This window comes from Bubalus bubalis, chromosome 10, assembly GCF_019923935.1.
Source record: "Bubalus bubalis isolate 160015118507 breed Murrah chromosome 10, NDDB_SH_1, whole genome shotgun sequence".
Classification (NCBI taxonomy): domain Eukaryota; kingdom Metazoa; phylum Chordata; class Mammalia; order Artiodactyla; family Bovidae; genus Bubalus; species Bubalus bubalis.
Window position 1 is genome coordinate 51858105 of NC_059166.1, and position 7853 is coordinate 51865957.

General features: G+C 37.1%; 1 non-coding gene across 1 annotated transcript; it reads left to right on the plus strand.

The window, feature by feature from the left end:
* Positions 1–907: 907 nt before the first annotated feature.
* Positions 908–1014, plus strand: LOC112587679. The gene has a single exon (XR_003112179.2). It is a non-coding gene; the product is annotated as a U6 spliceosomal RNA (small nuclear RNA).
* The last annotated feature ends 6839 nt before the right edge of the window (positions 1015–7853 follow it).

A 7853-nucleotide genomic window follows, 5' to 3' on the forward strand; every position in this document is an offset into this window, starting at 1 on the left:
GATGCTAAAGCTGAAACTCCAGTACTTTGGCCACCTCATGTGAAGAGTTGACTCATTGGAAAAGACTCTGATGCTGGGAGGGATTGGGGGCAGGGGGAGAAGGGGACGACGGAGGATGAGATGGCTGGATAGCATCACTGACTCAATGGATGTGAGTCTCAGTGAACTCTGGGAGTTGATGATGGACAGGGAGGCCTGGCATGCTGCGATTCATGGGGTTGCGAAGAGTCGGACACGACTGAGCGACTGATCTGATCTGATTTTTTCAACTACCTTCTTCCCATAGAAAAATGATAAATAATCATTCTGTGATGATCTGTGAACTCGATATTAACACCCTTAAAAATGCTATTTCAGACCTCTGACTGGCAACTGGGTAATGCATGCTTTTGTGATAATTTTTTGAATGGTCATCATTTAACTCCTATTAATTTATCTTCTTTTCCAAATGTCTTCTTACCAATATTATTTATACTACTAATTCATTCAGTTTTTTTGAATCAATATAAAATTCAACTTTAATCTGTCTTAAATGAAAATGCTTTAATATAGTTTTTTTTCAGGCCTGGAACTTTTTATTTATGATATCATTAAAAAATTATTTCTCATTTGAGTTAAGTGCTCAATAACTTTTGATGGATGAGTTTCTAGTTGCATTTTTGGTGCACTGGGACAACCCAGAGGGATGGTACGAGAAGGGAGGAGGGTGGAGGGTTCAGAATGGGGAACACGTGTATACCTGTGGCAGATTCATGTTGATATATGGCAAAACCAATACAATATTGTAAAGTTAAAAAATAAAATAAAATAAACAACAATGAAGAATCTAAAAAAAAAAAGTACTATAAATGGCATTTACTTTTTCATAGGAAAGTACTATGAAAAAGCTGGCTTAAAACATAACATTGTACTCGCTCTGGCAGCACATATACTAAAATTGGAACAATACAGAGAAGATTAGCATGGCCCCTGTGCAAGGATGACACGCAAATCTGTGAAGCGTTCCATATTTTTTATAAAACTCCTAGAGGAGAACATAGGCAAAACACTCTCCGACATAAATCACAGCAGGATCCTCTATGACCCACCTCCCAGAATATTGGAAATAAAAGCAAAAATAAACAAATGGGGCTTAATTAAACTTAAAAGCTTCTGCACAACAAAGGAAACTATAAGCAAGGTGAAAAGACAGCCTTCAGAATGGGAGAAGATAATAGCAAATGAAGCAACTGACAAACAACTAATCTCAAAAATATACAAGCAACTCCTACAGCTCAATTCCAGAAAAATAAATGACCCAATCAAAAAATGGGCCAAAGAACTAAATAGACATTTCTCCAAAGAAGACATACAGATGGCTAACAAACACATGAAAAGATGCTCAACATCACTCATTATCAGAGAAATGCAAATCAAAACCACTATGAGGTACCATTTCACACCAGTCAGAATGGCTGCGATCCAAAAGTCTACAAGCAATAAATGCTGGAGAGGGTGTGGAGAAAAGGGAACCCTCTTACACTGTTGGTGGGAATGCAAACTAGTACAGCCACTATGGAGAACAGTGTGGAGATTCCTTAAAAAACTGGAAATAGAACTGCCTTATGATCCAGCAATCCCACTGCTGGGCATACACACTGAGGAAACCAGAAGGGAAAGAGACACGTGTACCCCAGTGTTCATCGCAGCACTGTTTATAACAGCCAGGACATGGAAGCAACCTAGATGTCCATCAGCAGATGAATGGATAAGAAAGCTATGGTACATACACACAATGGAGTATTACTCAGCCATTAAAAAGAATACATTTGCATCAGTTCTAATGAGGTGGATGAAACTGCAGCCGATTATACAGAGTGAAGTAAGCCAGAAAGAAAAACACCAATACAGTATACTAATGCATATATATGGAATTTAGAAAGATGGTAACAATAATCCTGTATACGAGACAGCAAAAGAGACACTGATGTATAGAACAGTCTTTTGGACTCTGTGGGAGAGGGAGAGGGTGGGATGATTTGGGAGAATGGCATTGAAACATGTATAATATCATATATGAAACCAGTCACCAGTCCAGGTTCGATACACGAATCTGGATGCTTGGGGCTGGTGCACTGGGATGACCCAGAGGGATGATATGGGGAGGGAGGAGGGAGGAGGGTTCAGGATGGGAAACACATGTATACCTGTGGTGGATTCATTTTGATATATGGCAAAACCAATACAATATTGTAAAGTTAAAAAAATAAAATAATAAAAAAATAAACAAAAAAATAACATTAAAAAAATGAAGATCATTGCATCCAGTCCCATCACTTCCTGACAAAGATGGGGAAACAATGCAAACAGTGACAAGACTTTATTTTCTTGGGCTCCAAAATCACTGCCTATGGTGACTGCAGCTAGGAAATTAAAAAATGCTCCTTGGAAGAAAAGCTATGACAAACCTAAAGAGCATATTAAAAAGCAGAGACATTACTTTGCCAACAAAGGTCTATCTAGTCAAAGCTGTGTTTTTTCCCAGTAGTCCTGTATGGATGGGAGAATTGGACTATAAAGAAAGCTGAGCACTGAAGAATTGATGTTTTTGAACTGTGGTGTTGGAGAAGGCTCTTGAGAGTCCCTTGGACTGCAAGGAGATCCAACCAGTCAATCCTAAAGGAAATCAGTCCTGAATATTCACTGGAAAGACTAATGCTGAAGCTCCAATATTTTGGCCACCTGATGCGAAGGAGTGACTCATTGGAAAAGACCCTGATGCTGGCAAAGATTGAAGGCAAGAGAAGGGTACAGCAGAGGATGAGATGGTTGGATGGCATCACCGACTCGATGGACATGAGTCAGAGCAAGCTCTGGGAGTTGGTGATGGATGGGGAAGCTTGATGTGCTGCAGTCCATGGGGTTGCAAAGAGTCAGACCCGACTGAGTGACTGAACTGAACTGAACTGAACTGATGAGAGGCATTATAATAAATCTAATGTAGTAATATGCATACTTAATTTTATGAAATTTAAATGCATATCCACATTTTTGTTTGTTTGTTTTGTTGTTGTAGTTGTTCAGTCTCTCAGTCATATCCAACATTGTGACTCACCGTACTGCAGCATGCCAGTCTTCCCTGTCCTTTACCATCACCCAGTGTTTGCTCAAACTCATGTCCATTGAGTCAATGATACCATCCAGCCATCTCATCCTCTACTGTACCCTTCTCCTGTCCTCAATATTTCCCAGCATCAGAGTCTTTTCCAATTAGTTGGCTCTTCGCATCAGGTGGCCAAAGTGTTGGGGCTTCATCTTTAGCATCAATCCTTCTGATGAATATTCAGGGTTGATTTCATTTAGGATTGACTGGTTTGATCTCCTTGCTTGTCCAAGGGACTCTCAAGAGTCTTCTCCAGCACCACAGTTTGGAAGCATTAATTCTTCTGTGTTCAGCCTTCTTTGTGGTCCAACTCTCACATCCATACATGACTACTGGAAAAACCATAGCTTTAACTACATAGACCTTTGTTGGCAAAGTGATATCTCTGCTTTTCAATACACTGTCTAGGTTTGTCATAGCTTTTCTTCTAAGGAGTAAGTGTCTTTTCATTTCATGGCTGCAGTCACCATCGGCAGTTATTTTGGAGTCACCATCAGTTATTTTGGAGCCCAAGAAAATAAAGTCTGTCACCATTTCCATTGTTTCCCCTCTATTTGCCATGAAGTGATAACTAATTAACTAACCAACTGATGGGACCAGATGCCATGATCTTTGTTTTTTGAATGTTGAGTTTTAAGCCAGCTTTTTCATTCTCTTTTTCACCTTCATCAGGAGGCTCTTTAGTTCTTTCTTTCTGCCATAAGGGTTGGTGTCATCTGCACATCTGGGGTTATTAATATTTCTCCCGGCAATCTTGATTCCAGTTTGAACTTCATCCAGCCAGCATTTCACATGATGTACTCTGCATATAAGTTAAATAAGCAGAGTGACAATATACAGCCTTGTTGTACTCCTTTCCCAATTTTGAACCAGTTGGTGGTTCCATGTCCAGTTCTAACTGTTGCTTTTTGACCTGCATACAGGTTTCTCAGGAGGCAGGTCAGGTGATCTGGTATTCCCATCTCTTTCAGAATTTTCCACAGTTTGTTGTGATCCACCCAGTCAAAGGCATTAATATAGTCAATAAAGCAGACGTAGATGTTTTTCTGGAATTCTCTTGCTTTTTCTATGATCCAGTGGATGTTGGCAATTTGATCTCTGGTTCCTCTGCCTTTTCTAAATCCAGCTTGACATCTGAAAGTTCTCGGTTCGCATACTGCTGAAGCCTAGCTTGAAGAATTTTGTGCATTACCTTACTAGCATGTGAAATGAGTGAATTGTGCAATTTGAACATTCTTAGGCATTGCCCTTCTTTGGGACTGGAATGAAAATTGATCTTTTCCAGTCCTGTGGCCACTGCTGAGTTTTCCAAATTTGCTGGCGTATTGAGTGTAGCACTTTAACAGCATCCACACTTAGAGACAAAATTTAATGGATGGGTTTTAAGTGGAAATTTTCTCATGAATAGTTCCTGCTTGAGCAGCACCCAATACACTTCCTAAAATCAAATAAAAGGAAATGTATCAGATGCTGTTCAGCATAAATATTGAAATAGACAATACAGATATAAATTTTGTCCAACATGTAAGTTGACTTAATTTATTGCATTTCAATAAATCCTTAAGTATAAAAAGGATCATTCATTTAAAAATGGTTGCTAATTTTCCTGACTTTTTATGTTTAAAGCTAAAAGAGATAAGCTTCGATTCTATTCATAAAAGTGCATTTTTTGATGGGTTTTGTATGCTTTTTTGTATCTCAGATCATTTTAGTTTCCATAGAAAATGTACGATGGCACCAAATGTTATAATTTGAGTCACCTGGCAAGTCTATGCCTGTTGACTATGAATACCACTTGAATTTTGCTTAAAGGGACATCATGTGTTTGTTTTTCTTCCTAAATCCTAATTTATAGAAAAGCATGGTGACTTAATTTCTGTAGTGATCACTTAGGGCTATAGATTCTGAGTATAAATCAGAAAATAAACATGATTAGTCTTCTAAGGTTATAGCATCACCATTCATCTGTAAATGAGATGGTTTGGGAGATTATGTTCCGTCATAGACTTAACATTTTCTGTTCATCATCTTCTTTATTATATATTTGTTTGTATACTATTGAGTGAACAAATTGCTGAGACCAAATTAAGATAAGGTATATAATAATATATTTCTAATTTAATAATAATAATAACAATTGTAACCGCTGACCTTGAGTGCCTATTGAATGCTAGCATTGTTCTAAGCACTTTATAGGTATTAAATTACTGATGCTTTGAAACAATATAATGAAGTAGGAACTATTGTTATCTCCAGTTTACAGTTAAGAAAACTGAATCTTAGAGAGATCAGATGATTTGTCTAAATTCACAGAGCTGCTAAATAGTAGAGCTGTTTGTATCTGAGTCTATTTTCATTTTGTTTTGTTTGTTTTGGTTTTTACTTTATATTTTAGATTCCATGTATAAGTCAGATCATGCAGTATTTGTCTTTGTCTCACTTATTTCACTTAGCGTAATATTCTGTGGATTCAACAATGTTGTCACAAATAGCAATATTTCATTTTATTTTCATTTTTTATGGCTTGATAATTTTCCAGCATGGGCTTTCCTGGTGACTTGGATGGCAAAGAATCTACTGGCAATGAAGGGGACCCAGGTTTCATCCCTGGGTTGGGAAGATCCCCTGAAGGAAATGGCTACCACTTCAGTATTCTTGCCCAGAGAATTTTATGGACAGAGAAGCCTGGCGGGCTATAGTCCTTGGGGTCACAAAGAGTAGGACACGACTGAGTGACTAACACTTTCACTTTCACAATATTCCAATATATGTGCACTCTATCTTCTTCATCCTTTGATCTGTTGATGAGACCCTTGGTTGCTTCAATATCTTGGCTATTGTAAATAATGCTTCAGTGAACACTGGAGTGCATATATCTTTTCACATTAATGTATGGTAGAATTTAAAGTAAAGCCATTTGGGTCTAGATTGTTTTTGAGATTAGGTTTTACATTACTAATGTAATTTTATTTTTATAGGTCTATTCAGATTGTGTATTTCTTCTTGGAGGGATAGAGAAAAGTGCATCTAATGCATCTAGCCAGAATTGGAAGTACTGTATGCCAACTTGTAACTATTATTTACTTTTTTCTCTTTATAATGGAAATTCAAAGATGTGTACAAATAAGGAGAAGATAGCATAATGAACTTCATGTAGATATCATAGAGCTTCAACAGTGTTCAATATTCTGCCTTTGTGGTTTCAATGTTTTTCCTTCCAAGATACATTTTGGAGAGGTTCAGATAATATAAATCAAATTTTATTTAATTCTAAGTTTTGTATGATAGTCTTTGGCTCTTCATTAAATTGTTACTTTATATTTCTTTGTACAAAGATTCATTTTTTTCTTCCTTGATATGTTTGTATATGTTATTAATTGAAACTGATTGCACACACATATAATATTCTGAGCTACTAAAATGCTGTCAAATGTGTTTATTGGATGTGGCATGATGAGACTTTGTTGACTTCAAATAAATGTGGTTAATTAAATGCTAACTCTAATTTTTAAAATGCAGAAATGAACATTTTGTCATTATTTAAATAACTCAGAACATTGGTTTGGGGAAGACTTTAATGTAGAATTATGAACTTGAATTCATGAATTATCTGCTTATGTCTTGGTGTTAGACTTTAAAATGAATGCAAAATTTAAAAATTTGCCTGGTTAGCAAAATTTGAGGCAACTATGTCCTGTACTAAGCAATAATTTTGGTATGTTGCTAATTTATTGTAAGATACATAATTTAGTTTTTAGAATCTGAAATGCAAAAGCTGATTCAACAGAAGTCTAACACTCTGAAGAGTAATAACCATGAACACTGGCTCTCTTCTGCCACTGATGTCACTGAGGAGACTTGGTGTAGACTCAAAATCCTGCATTGTTTTCTGTTCTCCAGAAGAGAAAATACTAAGCATCTTAGTTTGAAAATAAGTAAGAACAAAAAGTGTTACATATCTAGTATAAGGCATAATCCCTTAGAGTAAGTGTAAATGACAGTTTGTCCAAATTAAGTCCAAAGTCTCTAGTGGTATCTGAACACTATTTATCCCAACAACAATGAGAATTTTGTGTGTGTGCCAGGAGTTGTGAAACTAGCATTTTAGAAGAGCTAACAAACTAGTCCACTGCTCTGAAGATTTTTGATCTAAAAATACAAATATAGAACATGTGTGTGATTTAATGGAGGAGTACTCTAACCTCTGCTTATTCTTGCTTTGTCACTTTGTCCTTCCCTTAAAGTTATGTATGATAGAAGATTAGAGGTGCAGACTTTTTTTTTGAAATCTTATATAGACTAAAATATAAAAAAAATGGGTTAATAGAGTTCTGATAGTATCAGTTCAGTTCAGTCATTTAGTTGTGTCCGACTCTTTGTGACCCCATGAAGCGCAGCACGCCAGGCCTCCCTGTCCATCACCAACTCCCGGAGTTTACCCAAACTCATGTCCATTGGTCAGTGATGCCATCTAACCATCTCATCCTCTGTTGTCCCCTTTTCCTCCTGACTTCAATCTTTCCCAGCATCAGGGTATTTTCAAATGAGTTAGCTCTTCGCATCAGGTGGCCAAAGAATTAAAGTTTCAGCTTCAACATCAGTCCTACCAAAGAACACCCAGGACTGATTTCCTTTAGGATGGACCAGTTGGAGCTCCTTGCAGTCCAAGGGACTCTCAAGAGTCTTCTCCAACATCACAGTTCAAAAGCAT